This window comes from Crocodylus siamensis, chromosome 7, assembly GCF_052110815.1.
Source record: "Crocodylus siamensis isolate JL-2025a chromosome 7, ASM5211081v1, whole genome shotgun sequence".
Taxonomy (NCBI): Eukaryota; Metazoa; Chordata; order Crocodylia; family Crocodylidae; genus Crocodylus; species Crocodylus siamensis.
The window spans coordinates 61640745-61659950 of NC_143401.1; the positions used below are offsets into that span (position 1 = coordinate 61640745).

The window sequence follows — 19206 nt, forward strand, 5'->3', positions numbered from 1 at the left end:
ATAAAAGAATTGCATAAGAGAAGTTATATGTTAACTTGTACATTTGATCAAGTGAAGTTTATGGTTGTTTAAATTATTAAATTCTGCTTACTACATCACAATTGCTTAAATTTAATGGGCAAAAGTAATAGAATAAGGTACTAGACTTTTCATTACATTTCTTCTTTAGAGCTAATTTTTGCTTTATACAGGTTTCATTTTTCTTTAGAGCATAGAAAATTATCCATCTTTCCCCCCTTCCATTCTACATTCTGCAGTTAATTTAAATGAAAAGGTTTTGAAAAAGCATATGTGGCTTCCAGTTTAATTCAGAACGAAACTGTAGTAAAAAAAGATATATTGATTCATAATGCCATATAATACTGGTAGTCTAATGTGACACAGACACTGTCACTGGTAAGTGTTATAAGGTTTTGGCCCTCTTTTGTCTAGTGCCTTGCCCCCCAGCAATGTCAGGGTGAAATCCAGTTTCAGTGCCCCCTAGATGGTTTCAACACTGCCCCTTCTCACCTGGCACATCTTTGATGTTTGTTGTTGGGGAGACAGTTCCCTGTAGGTGGCCTGAGAGGGTCTCATCCCTGGGCTGTCTTTGTGGGGCTCCAAACCTCCCCTTTATCCCACGCTTACCTCATCCTTGGCCTGGGTAGATGCTGCTCCCCTCAGGTCTTCTCCTTTATGGTTCCACCTCGTCCACACTGCCCGCCTTGAAGGGTTGGGTCTTTCTGGCTGTTAGTCTTCCCAGGTCCATCCCTTATCATTGGGTCAGCTTTCCCTCTCCTGGGTAACTAAACCTGCCCCGACTGGGGCTAGACTGTAACTGACGAAAACGTAACTGAAAAATGACTAGGGTCTGCCTATGAACTCCTGAGATTCTGTCTCTCTGGGCCCTCAGTCCCTTGGGGAGACTCATCAATCCCTTTTATCCTAGTAGGCATGGGGACAGGCAATCGCCCTGTGCCCAGCCTCTGCCGTCTCTTCCGGTGTGACCTCCCTGGGGCCCGGCTGACTTCTGGTCCAGTTGTCCTGCTCCCTCCAGCTGGTGTCATGTACTTCCTCCTTTGGGGGCTCATGATCCCCCATGCTCTGCTTGCTGCATGGCTGCCTAGGGATGCCTAACGTCCTGAGGGGCTGTCCCCAGCCATGGCATCTGAGCTCCTCGTCAGAGCCCCTCTGTTCTCTTGCAGTGTCCCTTGAAGCTGGTGCTCCTCAGTAGGGCTCCCTTGCCCCTGTCAGCCCCTGAGGCTGCTCTCAGCCTCACCTGTCTGGGTCCTCTGGCAGGTGCCTGGCTCCTTCCCGTGGCATCCAGTGTTGGACCCTACCAGCTCCACAGCTGGCATTTCACGGCTGGCATTCTCCTTCCCGCTCCTTAGTGCTGCCTCAGCTGAGTCCCTGGCTACCTTTTGAGCAGCCCGTGCTTCTCGGGGGCCATGCCCCCAGTGCTCACTGATATGCAGGCTCAGGCAGCTGCAGAACTGCCAAGCCTGCATTGGCATTTCCTTCTGGCCGCCGCTCGTCCCGGCTCCTAAGGTAAGTATCAGGGCATGTCAGGCAAGGGTTTGGGACAAGTCGGGGGGACTCTTGCCGCCCCTCTCACAAATACCTATATATATGCATATAGACAATGAAATATATACATAAACCATTTTATTAGGTAATTTTCTGTCTTAAGAGACACTGGACATGTCTACACATGACCCTATGGCACCATTGTTACTGTGCTATCATTTAGTACTTCCTTTAGGAAGTACTACAGCCTGAAATTGATACTTCCTTTAGAAAGTACTAAATGACAGCAGAGTAACAATGGTGGCGCACAGTTGTTTTTAGCTGCTACATCTCCATAGTGGTACACTATAGCAAGGAAACATGTCACTATGGTGATGTAGCTATGGCATCATGGTTAGTGCCTGCCAATGCTATGTTGCTGTAGTGCATTGCTATGGTAACGTAGCAACTCTGTAGACACACCTGCTGTAAAAAAAGGTCCAGATTTTCTTCCTCCTATTAAATGTATAGGTCCTGTTGCACTCTGCTTGAGGCCCTGAAAACTGTTAATACAAAAGATAGTTGTTCGTCTTCCTCTCAGATTTTTTGTGACTCATTTTTAAGGGTAAGTGGTCTTTTGTTATAAATGTAATACTATAAATGCATTCATAGATTTTCAGGATTTTGAACAGGATGGAATAGAATTGTACTTAGTCACCTAATTCCATTTATATACCCAAGTGGTGGAAAAAGATTTGCCATGAAAGATACTGGATTTGATTCTCCATTCCCTTGCACTTTGGTGGTCATTTCACTTAGTATAAAGTAACTGCAGAGTGGGAATACACTGGTATAAAATCAAAGTGAACGCAGTTTGTTTTTAGAACAGTGTTTTTCATCCTTTTTCATTTGTCAACCCCATAAAAATGTCATTGGAGGTGAGGGCCCCTTTGAATTGCAAGTGTGAGTGTTCACATACTTTTGATCTTTCGTGGACCCCTTAGACACAGTCTGTGGATCCCCAGGGGGGTCTGTGGATCACACATTGAGAACTACTCTTCCAGAAAAGCAGATAGATGCATATGGTGCAGTGTGGCAAGAAATCGGGTGAGAGGAACCCTGCCAACTTTGTTGAAAACCACTTGCATAAAACTAAAGATTTGATTGCTCTCAAAGATAGATCTCTGTATAATTCATGCTGTTGTCTATGAAGTGCATATTAGCACCAAGGAAAAGATGTGTTCCCATTGTGTGGGTTTGGTTCAGGTATAATGTCATGGCAGTTATTCTGTTGTCTTTATTTCTGGGTGTTCTAAGGGTTAATTTACATGTTACACTTAGATCATACTAAGGGCATTTAAAACATGAGTATCTACATGCTAAAGTTTGTTAATTTATCTGAAGTGTCCTCTGAGTATTTCAAAGTTATGCTACTGCAGGCATGGGTAAACGCTGGGCCATTCTACCTATTTCATGTTAGGATAACTTCAGTCTTCTCCACAGAGATAAAATGAGCAATTTCCAGTTCTCCAGCATCCTGGAATACACTGCTCCAGCCCCCTTCTCCTCCCTAAGTAAGGAATGAGCCCAGGTGTCCTGGCTCCTAGCCATGTCCCTGCTTGCCAGCTGTCTAGTGGCAAGTCAGAGCTGTGCATGCAAGAAACGGTATTAACTGTTAACATACAACTGCTCACAGCATGTTCTGATTTTAACACTGCTTAACATTCCACAATTTAGTATGGTACATCACCTTAACAATTTGCCCAACTGGATTACAGGAGGATTATAGGTGGCCTTTGCACTTTATTAGCTTTCAGCAATTTAGAGCAGCCTGACATTGATATAGTTTGCACCAAGAAACTATTAAGGCTGCTGGAAATCACTGATGTGTAAGCACACCTAACCACAGTCCTTTCCCCTGGCCAAGCTTATGCACCTACCACAGAAAGGTTGAATGATGTAAGAATCAATATAATGGCTCTATATCTCTAAATTCCCCTCCTCTTCCGTGTTTAACCATGTGTCCCAGGAAGCTCTTCCTATACATAGGTAAGGCAAATCAATGGTTCAAAAGAAACACAACACAAAGGGACATATAACCCTCATTTTTGTAAAATAGAAATTGATAATTGAAAGTGAAGACTGATGACAGATATTATTTTCTATAAGTTACAAGATATAAGACACAAAAGCCACTGGCCTTTAAAATAGTTGGTAGCTTATATAGTTATAAATTATCCTCATGATCAGGTCAAAAATGCTGAAATATGTATACATTGTTCTGCATTGCTTTAAGAAAAAAAAAATCCCTGCTAATTTATAACACTTTTTATTTAGTCATATTACAAAATTGAAATTACTCATATTCCAATATAGAAGGACGTTTGAAATAAAATCAGAATAATAAATTTAATTTCCTCTTTAAAATACAGTAGTTATGCACAGGGACATCACTCAAAAGACCATGTTGAGAGAACTATACAGGGTTTCCCACTGGGTAACTAACCTTGTAAATAAGGATAAATTGCAGGGCAATTAAGATAAATTGTTGGACTGTGCTCAGGAAAACTCTAATTGTATTGATTTCATTTTATGTTTTTGCTTCAGGGTGCATCTCTGTTTCAAGTGTGTTCTTCTCCCAGAAACAATCCCCAAGATTAATGAGACTCTATACTTATAATTAACACTTCTTGCAAATGCCACTGCTATAGTTCTTATACAAAAAAGTTGGAGTGGTGTTGCCTGCTGTATGCTAGTGTACCTGAAATATCACAATCTGTAATTAACTTATGACACCTCTGTTATTGTATGGGTGTTTGGAATTTTAATTGCAAATTTTTAATGCTATCATGTTTATTTTACAGTAAGGGTTTTATTATTTGAAGTAAAATCACATTTTATTGTTTATTTTTTTTTAAAATACAGTCAGTATACTGTTCTAGACATCTTAAATGCCTGTGGCAGAACTGTGTTATTAATTAAAATTAGTTTTATTCCAACATAGTTCTTTGACAATTCAGTATAACATGAAATTTCTAATATGTAAGACACTATTACCTTGATTTTATTTCAGCACAACCGTTTGGAACCTGTTCTTAACCTACAGTGCAGTATCTAATACACGGGTGGTAATTATTTCATCTGGAGAGCTGCTTAACAAATTTTGGTGAGCTGTTGAGAGCCACATGAGTAGTCCTGCCCCTTGACAGTTGCTCCACCCTCTGGTCACCATATTGGCCTTTGCCACTGGAAGTCCTTCTCTTTGCTCCCCAGAAATTATTATTCTGGCAGAAGAGATTTGTCATCCTGAAACAAGAAAGAAACCAAATCATATACAAAAAGGCAACCACCTACTATAACATACTTTAATTTTATTACAAAAATATTTGTCATGATTTGTGTTTGCATACTGTATGTACAGGGGACAGCATAATAACTCAAAATAAAGTCTTACTTTTGTTTATTCTGTGGGGGGTGTGAAGGTACAGTTGGGGGTGTGTGTATGGTGGAGTGTGAGGGGTGTGGTTGGGGTGTGTGTATGGTAGGGTGTGGGGGGTGTATGGTAAGGTGTGGTTGGTAGTGGAGGGGTGTATGGTGGGGTGTGGTTGAGGGCAGGGATGTGTGTATGTATGGTGAGCTGTGGAGGGATGTGTGTGTATGGTGAGGTGTAGGGTGTGGAGGGGTTGTGAGGGAGTGTGTGGGGGCGCTTGTGCCCTGCACAGACCCTGGCTCTCGGCAGTGTGTGGCTCTGGCCAGAGCTGTGCATGGAGGCAAGGAGTGCAGCCTGGCCTGCCCACCTGTATTGCGGGGACTCCACGTGGCACATGTACAGCTCCTGCATTTGTACACCACCTAGGGAAGCCTCATGCTGGAGCCAGCTGCCTTCCCCGCCCCCTGCCTTGCAGGTCCCAGGACTCCACCAGAAATGGAGGGGAGCCCAAGCCCCTGCTTCCCCACAGAATTCTGGGACTTGCATGGCAGTGGGGGGAAAGAAGCCAGCTCCAGTGCATAGGGCTTTCCCCGGTGCCCCTTGAGTGTGGGACCTGCAGCCATGCCACACAGTGCCACCTGCATAGGGCACAAGTGTCTCTAGCACTTTTGCCTGCTGTTGCTGGCAGCAGCAGGAGCTATATGCCATGTGAGGGAGAATGTGGCAGGGGGTCCCCACACTCCCTCACCCTCCTTCGAAGTCACACACTGCCCACTTAAGCTTTATGCTCCTGCTGCCCCCCGGGCATGGGCTCCATGCTGTCACCAGTCCCAGCCCCATGCTTCCTTTCCCCACCCAGCTCCAGCTCCCACCCCCTGCTTCCCAACCTACTGACTGGTGTGAGCAGGATGCCAGGGAAGCTGAGCAGAACCCCCTGGGGTGGCTGCAGCAGCAGCCCTGCCCAGAAGCTGCTGCTGGCTGGCCTGAGTGAGGGTGAGAGTGAGGTGCAATAGGGTATGTTGGGGGCAGGGTGTATATGTGGGCACTTTGCTCTGAACCACATGGGTAGAAGGGCTAGCTGGGGTACAATTCAATGTTGGGTGCCTGTGGGCCAAATGAAGGTACCAAGCAGGCTGGATCTAGCCCACAGGCTGTATTTGACCACCCCAATCTAATACATATTTGAATCAAAATGCATTCTATATTAATACTCTTGTGCATATATAAAGCCACTGTGAAAATGTTGCTTTATATATACAAAAACAGAATATACAAAGAAGTCAGTAAAAATAGTTGGTCAATAGTAATCACAGACTCAGTTGCCAGCTTTTCACAATACTGCTGTTATCTTGATCTCTTCTCTATACAAGGACCATAGACTGATCTAGAAGTGGTTATGATAGCTATTGATGTCTGATTTCCACACTGAGAAATATTTCAAAAGAAGCCATCTGTAAGAGATTTATTTAAGGTTCTTTTGAAAGTATAAACTATGTTGTTACTCTGCATGACACAGTTGTATGGAGGATTTAGGGAACTTAACACTTAACATTAGGGCTTGTGCACTGAGGGCTTATACGTATTGCAAATCCAAACACGGGAACTGAGCATGACTCAAACCAGCAAAGTATTCAGGGAGAAGAAATATGGGGATTGAGAGAGAAGTGGGAGGAAGCAAAAGCATTTCCTTCTTATTAGTCTCACTCTGATCCCACTGGAACAGCTAGCACACTTGATGGAGGGAGGGAGTAAATTGCATGTAAAGTGCTCGCATAAATAAAAAGGAGCTCTTGAGGAATTGTTAAATGTATGAATTTGTCTGAAGTAGAGTTCCTTTCCAAAGACTTTCCTGGAGGCATGAAGCTGCATACTGCTTATTGCTGGGGATTAAAGCAAAATCTCAGCCTACTCCGTATTTGGGAATCAATCCTCCTTTCTGTCTAAGAGAAGTTGCTGTATCATCACATCCTTCCTATGGCAAGAATAGGGCTTATGCCAGCTGGTGAGACCCTCTTGGCTCAGAGGTGTCAGAGAATCCAGCCAACCAGCTGAATTTACATGAAGTAAACTCCTTAGTGCACAGACTTCACCACCTAATTCTGTTTATAGAAATCTTTGTCCCAAACTCATACAAAAATAGCATTAATACAATATAAATATTTAAAATTAAGGAAAACAGGGAAAGCTCAGTTACCTCTTCAGCCCTGAAAAGTAGTTTGTCTGTATAACATTGTTTATCCTCGTCCTTTAAGACTGAGATATTTAAAAGCACTTCATATACCCAGCTCCCCACTTCTACCAAGCATCAACTCCATACATAGGAGCTGGGGATTCAACACACTAGGTGTTTTAGTAATCACAGTCTAATACAGCATACAACATCATAGTGCCAATAGTTATTTTGTACTGTATATTGTAAATACAGTAACCTGCAGTACAGCACTTATTGTGCTCTGATTTGGCTTGATCTTGAGTGATTACTGAGATCTATAATGAATAAAGCAGAGCCAAGATTCTATTCAACTTGACCCATCTGTGCAGAAGGGGAAGCTGTTTCCTCTTGGTAGAATGAAATAAAGTAGCCCTACTAGAGGGCTTAACTAATGCTGAGCTAGTTCATGCATGTGAATTAAGTTTGTAAATAGTCTCTTTATGATTTATTTCTTAGAATGTGTAGTTGTTCTTTAATATTAGGTAACTAACTTATTGCCAAAGCCATTTTTTTACTGACTAAAACCCAAACATCAAATTGAAGGCCTGAGATTTTGCCAAATCATGCAGATACTTTTTTCTTATTTTTCTGGTTGATAGTAAATATTTTCTTATCAGGCTTGTTTTGCCATATGGTATTTCTGAAAACAAATACCCTATAACTATTTGTCTGTAGTAAATAACCTAATCTTTCACTAAAAGACTTTAAAAGTTCATAAAAGTTTAAAATAGTTGAAGTAAGCAGGATTCAATATTTTGGAATATGCCACCAAAATGGGTAATGGACTGTAACCTCAGTCACTGTACAGATGATTGTACTTGAATCAGCTGAAATAATTTCAGTGAGGATTTTTAAAACTATCCAGCATAACCTCAGGACAAGAACTTGATGGTGTAGAACATATTGATTATCACAGAAGATTCTTCTTCATTAAATAAGCATCTCATGATTGCAGAATATTTTTTTTAATGTGTAGGTATGTTTTAAATTGTCAGGAATCCAATTATATTCACAATAGAGGGACTTTTATAAAGCTGCTTCAGACATACCAATAATAAATCTAAGACTAGTGGCATGCTAGTCTTTTGAATTCCTTTACCACAAAGAGAATTCCAAAATTAAATACAAATTTTAGAGAATGCAGCACATGGTACAGGATATGTTTTCACTGGATCATCTATAATGCAGGCTTTAGAATTCCTTTAAATGTTGTAGTTGTTGGCTGCTGCTTATGACCCAATCCCCTGCTGTGGGCTGCAAATCTCTACATCTCAGCAACCTGCACTGACACTTGATGCCAATTCAAGTGGCCAAGAATAATGGAAAGGATTACATTCAGTGGTGGAACAGACCAAAGAGGGCTGGGGGGAGGGAATAGAAGGAACATGGTGTTAGGACAGGGGTGGGAAAATGTGGGCTGTGGGCTGGATGTGACCTGCCAGATCATTCTATCCTTAAAAATTTAGAAAATTGATATCTATCTGCCCTGGGCTGCCTGTCATGTGGCTCTAACTTAGTAAGCATCCCTCCACCAAAATAATTGCCTGCCCCTGTGTTAGGACCTTAGGGGCACCCTCTCTGGTGCCCTAGCTGTTGTAGGGGGAGCATGGCAAGTTGTAGGACCCTGGGGACATCCTCTCTGATGCCTGGCTGAGCATATGGCTGTCAATCCCTTGACCTGCTGCAGGCCAATCTCTTCATGTGCTGGATCCAACCTGCATGTGTGTTGCTGGTCCTTGCTTTAAATCAGTGATTCTCAACCAGGTGCCATAACACCCTGAGGTGCTGTAAGATCTTTTCAGGGGTGTGGTAGGGGTGCCAAAATACCACTATTTTGTATGCTAACATGATTAACGAGATAAACTCAGACATTTCACATAGGAATCCATAGAGTTAAAAACATGTGCCCCGTTGTAGTCTTTGCATTCATTGCACCAGAAGCATTGTTCTCTCCTTTTTTTTCTAGTCAAAAAATGAGATGGTATCTGATGGGTGCCTCAAGTATATCAAAGAATGACTTAAGTCTAAAAAAAAGTTTGAAAACTACTCTTCTCAAAGAACCTATAATTTTTTTTGAAGTCAGAACTCCTTCATGGGTTATATTTTATCTTATCTAAAGAAAAAAACCCCACTTAATTCCTTGAAATATTGCTCTATATTTGCAAAGTAAATGGAGAGACAGTTTAGCATTGAAATGTGACCATTTATGCTTATATAAAAGATGCTCTGTCTGTCAAGCTTTTTGCTCCCCTGCTGTAGCAGGAATCTTTTGCTACTGGCCCATAATTTCTATATTGCAGTATGTATTTCTCAAACTCATTGACCATCAGCTACAAAGATCAGTATTCTACCAGTGATATCCACTGAACACATTGTGCAATTTTAATTTTTTCCATAGAAAATGTGTGTATGATAATCTGAAGATTTCCCTCATTTTTAGGGAGCTATTTATTCTTTATATTTTCCTCCTGCTTAGCTATTGTTTTTACTACTGATTATATACCAGGATAGTGCTCCCTTTCTTAATATGATAGCTTTCAACTCACCCTTCCAGTGAATTGCCAGTAAGATCTTTACTTTCATTGTTTTCAGCTCCAGCCCAAAGAGTCCTGCTTCTCAAGACATAGCAGGGTGGCACTGATATTACAGCCTTCTATTGAAGAGCTTAAAGGAAAAAACTAAAGGCAAAATAAAGTTAGTGACAGTGGTTGCAATGTGATACAAACTTTTCAAAAGGTGCTGAAATAAGCCTTTTAATTTGTATCTTGGTGTTTTCAAAGGGTCTGTAGAGTAGAGGCAGTCAAAACTGGGTAGCATGCAGTGAAAACTAATTAAGTGCTATGGTGTCCATCCATCTGAGAAACAATTACACCAGCCAGTGTGCAGTATGAAAGAGTTCCCCTCTCCACCCTTTGCTGATTAACTATAGAAAAGCAGTCCCCAGAAGGTGGGGGAAGGGGAGACAGTTGATTAAATTATTTATGCTTAATTAGTTTTCTTATAAATCTTTTCTATCTATAATATATTGCTGAATATGTGTGTATATATTGTAAAACACTGTGTAACAGTGAAAAGCATCACACAGTGTACTTTTCAACTGCTAAACCTGAGCTACAATCCATAGGGAATTTTAGGAGCCAGCCTGGCAGAGAGTTACCATCGTCATGAAACAGCCTATAGAATTGTGGCAAGAAGCAATTAAAATCAAATCAAAAGCAATTATCTTACAATTAAAAAAATACCATAAATGTAAATCATAATAATAATAATAATAATAATGCAAATATCTGATCTGGAAAGAGAGGTCTAGAAGGGAGTGGCATAGATTGGGACTAAGAATAATCAGATGAGTGATCTGTATAACCTTGAGTAAATTACTTAATTTACCTTGTGCACCAAAATGCCATCTATAGAGCCTGGATAAACCTTTTGCCCCGCAAACAAACAAACAAGAAAACCTAAATGCAATATCTAGCCCTTAGTCATCATATTTAATAAAAATATACTAATTGTATTGGTATTGCTAAACAATTTGCAACATTTTTCAGAAGTATTTTCTGCAGTTAGCTTTTGCTAGTATACAAAATGTGGAATTCTAAGCAATAATTATTTGTTTCTGGACAAAAATATTTTTGTGATACAATTGAGTTTTTGTTAAGCCCAATATAAAAATTTTACTGGCTTGAGTACAGCTAGGTTCTCATAGTTAGCATCCTTCCTCTTTTCAAAATGTTATTTTCCCCCCCTGTTTAAACATTTTCCAGGGAGTACTATTAGTATAAAGATTCTAGCTTCATTTTTGGATTATAATTCTTCCCCAGTAACCTTATTTTTTAATGGCTAGCATAGGCAAAATTTCCACCATAGGAGAAGACATTTGTTCCTGCGCATCTGTGCCATCTTGTTTTCCCACAAACTTGTAGACCAGAAATATTATGAGGCTGGATTGTAGACAGTTCTGTTATCATACAGCTTCAAAAAGTTTCTGTTAACTCAGTCTCTGCAATTAGCAAATGATGAGGGAATAATATCACTCTATTTGCTGTTTTATTTTTTGCAAATAAATATTTCAACAGATTCAAAAATCATTTTGAATTTAAGTCTCTACCCTCAAAGTCCCTTTGGTTCTATAGTATTCTTTTGCCATTTCCAATATACTTGGGCATATCTAATATTTAAGTAATATGTTCTTTAATTAGGTGTAAAACAGGTCGTGTAGCATATATGTATAAATATAAAAATTCTGCTAGTACTATTGGTATTTACTTGTTACCATTACGTTCTACATAGAATAGAGTTTTGTAATGCCATTTCAAATGACAGGAGTTAGAAATAGAAATGGTCAAGTTGGTTATATAGTTTAAACTCCTGCAAATGTACTATTGTTCCCCATGGAATATAGTCTAGTACGTTATTACAGTATGTTCATAAAGACAACAGGAAAGAACATATGGAGTCTGTCCTCCACAACTTTTTGCTGAAAGGCCCGAAATAGTAAATGTATGAAAAAACAGATTATCTTCTTAAATAAAGACGAATGCAGCTATTTATGTGCTTATGTGTACACATGCATATATAATGTATATACTTTATGATAAGTATTTTATTTAATTATAGATTGACAAAAATAGTGAATAAGTATTTTGGTATCTATTACAATTATCCATGCATTCACACAAAGATGAGTTCCATAAGCCCCTATAAGAGCACTTGATCTCTGAATTTGTTTCCTACATTTATTAGATATATATCTTTCAATTTTCTGGTCATCCTTTTCTTTTTTATAAGTTTTAATTAGATTATATGCCACTCTCAAGTTCTGTGGCACTGAATTGATGAACCACTGTGGAAGTAGATGACATTGAATTAATGTGCCACTGTGGAGTTCAGTGACATTGAAATGATGAACCACTTTGAAGATAGGTGACTTTGAAAGAACCACTCTAGGATTGTGGCACTGAATTAATGTACCACTCCAGTATTAGATTAAACTAAATTGATGCAAGTTTCCTTGTTAGATACCACTGAATTGATTAATGATTTTGGAGCTTGGTGACAGTAAATTGATGAACTACACTGGACTTGGAATGGCACTGGAATGACAAACCATTCTGGAGCTAGATAACACTAAACTGATAAACTGTTCTGCAAACTGGAAAGTTAAATATAGAATTGATTTCAACTCTGTGGCAGTACAGCAGGTGATCAAGCTACATATGTAAATAGTTTGAATTTACACCCATTTAGATCTACCAAAAAATTGTTGGTCTACTAATCTAAAAAAATTATATAATAAGTTAATGAGTATTTACACATGGTCCCAGGACCGCAGCACATTGAGCCAGAGCAGAGCAGCCCCAGGCTGGCAGGGCAGCCCAGGTGGGTAATCCCTGGGCTCCTGGTAGTGGTGTTGGGTGTCAGAGGGGCTGGTTGGAGGACAAGGCTAGGTAACCCCCTGCACTGTAGCACCCTCATGCCCCAGCCAGCCCTGGTCACCATCTACACGTGCAGTGTAAATTACTCCACAGCAGTGTAAATTACTCTACCATAGGATAGTACTTGTCGCAAATACAGTAAAAGCTGCATTATCCAACACCTTACAAGCTGGAGTGTTCAATTAACTGCATACTGGCTTATAAGGTAAAAGTGAAACTGGAAGTGCCCACCATGGCACTTCCAGTTTCGCCAAGCCCCCACGGTCCAGGGCAAGGCAGCCTGCGCTGCTGACCCTCATAGCCCAGGGCATACTTCCCTGTCCCTTGGGGCCCATGGGAGGGGCAGTGATGCGGCAGGAGGGACAGGATGCTCCAGATGCAGTGGGAGAAGTGGCAGATTGAACAGGCAAAGACACCTGTTCGGGCCACTCAAGTAACCGGCATATTTTGTTATTTGGCACCCCCCATTCCCAATGGGTGCCAGATAACAAAGCATTTACTGTAGTACTATCTTATGGAGTAGTTAGTTAATTTACTGTGCCCTAATACGGACACATATGTAGACAGTGATGCTTTTACTGCAGCTGACTAATTGGCTTTGCAGTAAATACACATGTAGATGCACTCTCTGAGCTGAAAAAAGAATGAATTAAAATGATACAGAATTCTACTTTTAATTTGCAGTAACTCCTTTGAACTAATTATGTATATTTAACTTCAGTGACCAGTGAGATTTCAGTGCACATAGCTTACATTTAAATTAGAAGGTGTTTAGAAGCTACCTTGATGTGCTAGCACCTTGTGAGACAGAATTTTGGATTATTTGCAATAGTAATTTATTTTACAAATTAAATATACTTTGGTTGTAAGCACTTTGTATCTCTGTGGTTTCTTCGTTTTGTGTTTAGACAGCGTCCAGTGCAATGGATCCCTGAGCTAGGGATTAGCACCATCACCATATAAGTAAGTTTCTAAATGCAATCTTATCAGATTTTCCTTACTCACAGAAAAAAAAATGATAAAAGACCTAGGAGAGTATGCAATAATGTGTGGATGAGGGGATGCATGCTTCAACTTGATGATGATAGCCTATATACCCCTCCTTTCAAGGGAGTTAAGGCAGAAGGAAAAGAGGATAAACATCATGTTTAAATTGTTTGACTAGAATGATTTAAATGTTGGTTGAAATCTCCTTCTTGATCTCATTATCTGTGAGGCCTAATATTAGGGGAAACAGTAATAAAAAAATCCTCTTCTTTAACAAGTAAGAAGGTGGGACAGAAAAACGAAGAGGGATGTATAGGAAAGTGGTTATTTATGGGAGATTTATGCAGTTTATCACCAAACTGAATTCAGTACCAAGTTTAAAAAAATGCTAAGTACTGAAATGTTTCTAGTCTGAGATAGAGCATCTTCTCTGCTAAGGAAACTTTGCATTTTTTTACCCTGCTCAAAAGAAAATGTATAACAGCTAGGGATTATAGCTTATTCTAATGGTAGTATTTAACACTGTGGATCACAAGGACCTTCTGACCTCCACAGACTATAGAATGAGACTCCAAGAAATGAATTTTATTTCTTTCAGTGTTCACAGTTTCTAGCATGTGAGATTAAGTCCCATCCTGTCTCTCCCCCACCCCCCTTCTTTCAATTCAGTTCACATGACCCCTGTAGTCTTCGCCTTAGTTCTTGCCTACTAGACTGCTGCTGGTAGTAGTTGTCATTCTGTGTTATCTTAACTTGAGTTATCAGACAAGTGATACATTTAGTGTCCAAATTTAACAGTTCTCTGTAGTCAATTCAATGAAGCTTTTTTCATGTCCATCTAAAAATGGTCATGGACGCAAACAGATTGCTTAGGAATAAACCCTTGTGGCAATGCTTAAGAGAAATTTTAAATTCATTAAATGTTTCCTTTGTTAACAGTCTCAGTGTTCTTGTTTTGCCAGCTGTTGACAATGCCACTATTTTTAGCTTTAGGTTGCTCTTCCACATATTTTTATTTTAAGATTTTAGAGCTGCTTTTTATCACCTCATGCTTGTTATACAACTGTCCCTGACTAACAAAGAAATGAGTATTTTGTAAAAAGTTTGTTTGTGTAAACAATATGCTCAGTCATTTCCCTGGATTTAAAATAGGACCCTGCAGGTTCTTGTGGGATCACACTGTAGATGCCATTATATTTTGTCATTTAACTCTTATCTCTCACTCTCTCATAATTTCCATTTATGGCCTAGACTGTCACCGTTACATCAAGTAGTATCTCTCTGCCTTTATTATCGCATTGATATTCATTGTACTCCAGTTGAAAGTTACTGACCTGTTTAAAAAGCTAGAACTGTTCAGTACCAGTAGCAGAAACAGACCATATATGCCAACCAGGGGTAAGTCCAGAAAGGATACAGTGGCACAGCTATACTTCCCCCACCTTTTGTAACCATGTGGCAGAAGCAGCAGCCTGGACTTTAAGTCCCCAAACATGATAAGAATTCCTCCATCTCCCCTTCCTCTCCCTTTCTTCCCCCCTCTGCTCCCCTACCTGTTTGTGCTGCTGTGTCCACTGTCCTGGGAGTGAGGAGAGCTCCTACTCACTTCTGCTGGGCTGTGTGGGGCAGGGTTCAGCCTGAGATAGTGATAATAGGTTGGTAAGTTACCCATCCCTAGTTTATCCCCCAGGTGTTCCCTAGTAATCCAGGAGCAGGCACAGGAAGTGCACCTACCTACCCCAAGCTGAGTTGAGCTCCTATTTACAGCCTGGATGGAGTATTGCTAGAGCTCCCCTCACCCCCATGACAGTGGAAACAACAGCAGTAGCAGGTGGGGGAGAAGGCGAAGGGAAGGGAAGGATAATGCAAACAAAGATAGCAGGGGGAAGAATTCTGACCCATTCTGAGGACTTCTTGTGCTGATGCAGCAATGGCATCCTGGGCTGCATTGGTAGGTATGTTGCCAGTAAGTCAGGGAAATTATTATTCCCTTTTATTCAGCACCGGTGAGGCCACATCTGGAGTATTGTGTTCAGTTTTGGAAAAATTTGAGAGTCGAACAGAGGGTAACAAAAATGGTAAGGGGGCTGGGGGGCATGACTTATGAAGAAAGACTGAAGGAACTGGTATTGTTTAGCCTAGGGGAGACTGAGATGGGACTCAATAGCAGCCTTCAACTACCTGAAGGGGGGTTCAAAAGAGGATGGAGCTGGACTTTTCTCAGTGGTTGCAATAACAGAGCAAGGAACAATGGTCTAAAGTTGCAGCAAGGGAAGTTTAGGTTATATATTAGGAAGAGCTTTCTCACTAAGAGGGTAGTAAACCAGTGGAACAGGTTACCCAGAGTGGTGGTGGAAGCTCCATCCTTAGAGGTTTTAAAAAAACAGCTAGACAAAGCTTTGGCTGGGGTTATCTAGTTATGGATAGTCCTGCTTTGAGCAGGAGGTTGACCTCCTTAGGTCCATTCCAACCCTAACTTTCTCTGATTTTATGACTTAAAAAAATCACCGACTGCTTCTCCTGTGGTATAGTCTACCCACTTCTGTAGGTGGTGGAAAGATGCTGGGAGTTGAAGTGGGAAGGAGAAGTGGCAACAAACCCTGCTGCCCCAGCCTCTGCTTTCATCCCGCTCATCCATCTTTGTAAAAATTCTGGATTTGCTTCTGATGACAACCACCCCTTCAGAATAGAAAAACCCTCATATATACTAGCCAATTGCCCATCTTCTTCTGGGGCAGCAGTAATTTATTGCATGGGAGTGGTTGTTATTCCTCAGTGGAGAAGTATATTTCTATTTACAGTTCAACCCACATAAAGAAATAGACCTACATTTTGCTAATTGGTTCCTCAATTTTGCAACACAGCAAATTCTGCTGCATCTTTAACTAACTAAAATGAGATGTTTACTGAAGAAAAAAACAAATGAATAGGACAATAGACCTTCTGTTAGTTATTCTGATATTTAATGCTACTGATTTGGAACTGCCCCATAAATTTAGTTTTAAATAGGCTGCAAATTTGTGCATTTCTGATCCCTATATTTAGTTTAAAAGTTGTCAGAGAGGAGGCTAGACTTCTGGATAATTGATTAAGGGGAAATCAGGTTTGGGGTACTTATGAGAAATGTTGCAAAGAAGTTGAGACTGATGGGTAAGCATATTAGCTGGCTGTTTCTAAGAAGGTGACAAATTATGAGAAATTTAACTTTTTGCATTCAAACTATCATCTTTATGTTCCAAATTTTAAAAACCATTTTAATTATAGGTGCAGGTCCCAGCAACACACTAATCATTGCTTTAATTATTATCTTATCCACACTAGAAAGGTAGGCCCAAATATTTGTGCTGTAAAGCTTGCTTAACTGGGCCACTGAAGAGTCCTTTCACATAGACAAGCAGCTTGGTAGAGATGAGAAGAAAGGTAGCTTCATGTTACAATTACAATTCTATGACACTTGAACCATGAGGAGCCAAACTGGCTGCTGAAATGACTTAAAAGAGCCTGTGAACTCTGTATCTTCTCCCTATGCCACATCAGCCTTATGCATAAATTCAGCAGACCATCTAAAAGAGGATTAAATTCTCTGCATCACAGAAGCCTAGGATATGGCCCTGGGTTATCAATACAAAGATTCTCAGGCACCAGAATTATACTAGAGCAAGGGAATCTTTTGATATTGTAAGAGTTGGAAAGGTTGCATGGAAAACACTGCAACTGTTTGTGACTTGAAGTGACCCGTAATCATAAACCCAATTATTGCTGCATTAATATCAATATAAACTCAGAAGAGAGTCGACCAGAGGTGTTTGGGGGACCAAGGAGTTTTGGTGGAGCCTGTCCCATCAAAATCAAGTACTCAAGTGAACGAGTTATAAAAAAAAAAAAAAAATGTAACACCAGTATCAAAATACAAATGGTATAGGAATGATAGGACGATAGAAGTAAAGAACCAAATGATCACACATATCATATTCATATTTAATATTACATAGAAAGAGATAAATCTTAAAGGTGAGTCTACACAAGATGTTCACTTTGGAGTTCCCTAATTAGCTCTGCAGTAAATTTCTCAGTGTCTATGCATGCAGTGCTATTAGGACAGAGTAAACTAATGAACTCCACTGTAGGTTAGTACCTGTAAACACAAGTACTGTCCTACAGTAGAGTTTTTTTTATTTTGCAACAAACCATGTGTAGATGCGGACAGAGCTGGCTGGGACATAAGGGTGCTTCAGTGAGGGGACTGTCTGACTTTTTTACCCTCTGCCATTTGGGGCTGCTCTGACCCGGATCAACATGCTGTGGTCCTGAGCACAAGTTCAAATGTGGTGCCTGGCAGCAGTAAACTCTAGCACCATATGTACCAGAGTTTATTGCTGCACATTAATTGTACGTGTAGATGCATCCACAGAGTCCTGAATTTTTAAAAACCTGTATCAGGTGGCCAGCCTGTATGGGGAAAGTACTTGTTAAGTTTAAAGACTAAGGGCATCTTTACATGTGATCTAGGGTGGAAGGTAGGGGGTGCTTTAATTAGAGTGGGTCTCAGGAGAGATGCTCCTGGGAGCCATTTTAATTAAGGCACCCACAGCATCTTGCATATTCAGTGTCCTGAACTTCAAAATGGTGGCAGGGGCACTTTAACTAAAGCTTGTTCAATGAGCTTTAGTTAAAGTACCCCGACCAGCATTTTGAAGTGGGGGGATAATGAATACGTGTGACATTGAGGCTACTGAACCATGCAAATTAGCGTCCTTGTCAGATACATTCACAGGTACCCCCGGTTTATAGAAGTGCTTGTTTCATTTAAAAATAGGCCATTCAGCAAGAACCATGGTTCAGGGCTGAGAAGCAAAGATTCAGGATTTGTATACTGACTTTGCTCAACTTCAAAAGCTTGCCAACTAAGGCTAGAAAATTTGGAAACATGCCCAATCGATCTTTTCATCATTAATATCAGTATGCCAATTTTTATCCCGTATTTAAACTATTCCTTGTTCTAAACCAGGTCTAACTGGTATAAAACCACTATATGAACTCTAAGTGACCTTTAGGCTGTTTCTTTTCATGTGTCTTTCTTGCACCTTTTGAACTCCTTTTACCTATATTTCCTTTGCCTCTTCTTTTGCCCAGATTCTGCTCAAGTGAACACAACACAAAATATTTACATCTCACCAGAACCTCTTGTAGCATTCTTGCAATATGTTCAGCTATTTTGAACATGACTCTTCCAGACTTTATAGGCGCACACAATTTTGTATCAAAATGCCCTGGGAATATTATGTACTGATTTTTATTGGTTTGTGCCCAATCTGTTAACAAAAAGATTGAGCTCAGATGTTGATCTATTTATTTCACCTGCCAAAGAACATAGACTTGTAGACACATTCCTGAAATCATAGTAAAGCAAATTATTATTGAAGTCTATCCAATTACAATTCCCAATTTGATGAACATGAACTTTAAAAAAGGGGAATAGTCTAGTTACTTCAGAACCAAAAAAAATGCTGCTTAGCCAAATTCTGGAATCCCTGGGACTTATTGCTGTATGAGAGAATTGTATCAAAGATAATATAAATATACTATCATAACTAGTAAAATCATGATGTAAAAAGTGTCTTGTAACACACAAACCATAATTTAATAACACCTTTTCT

General features: G+C 40.2%; 1 protein-coding gene across 2 annotated transcripts in view; it reads left to right on the top strand.

Moving 5' to 3' along the window:
- Positions 1-19206, top strand: part of PCDH15 (protocadherin related 15) — a 1613120-nt gene that overhangs the window by 1458760 nt on the left and 135154 nt on the right. The gene's annotated exons all lie outside the window — the stretch shown is intronic.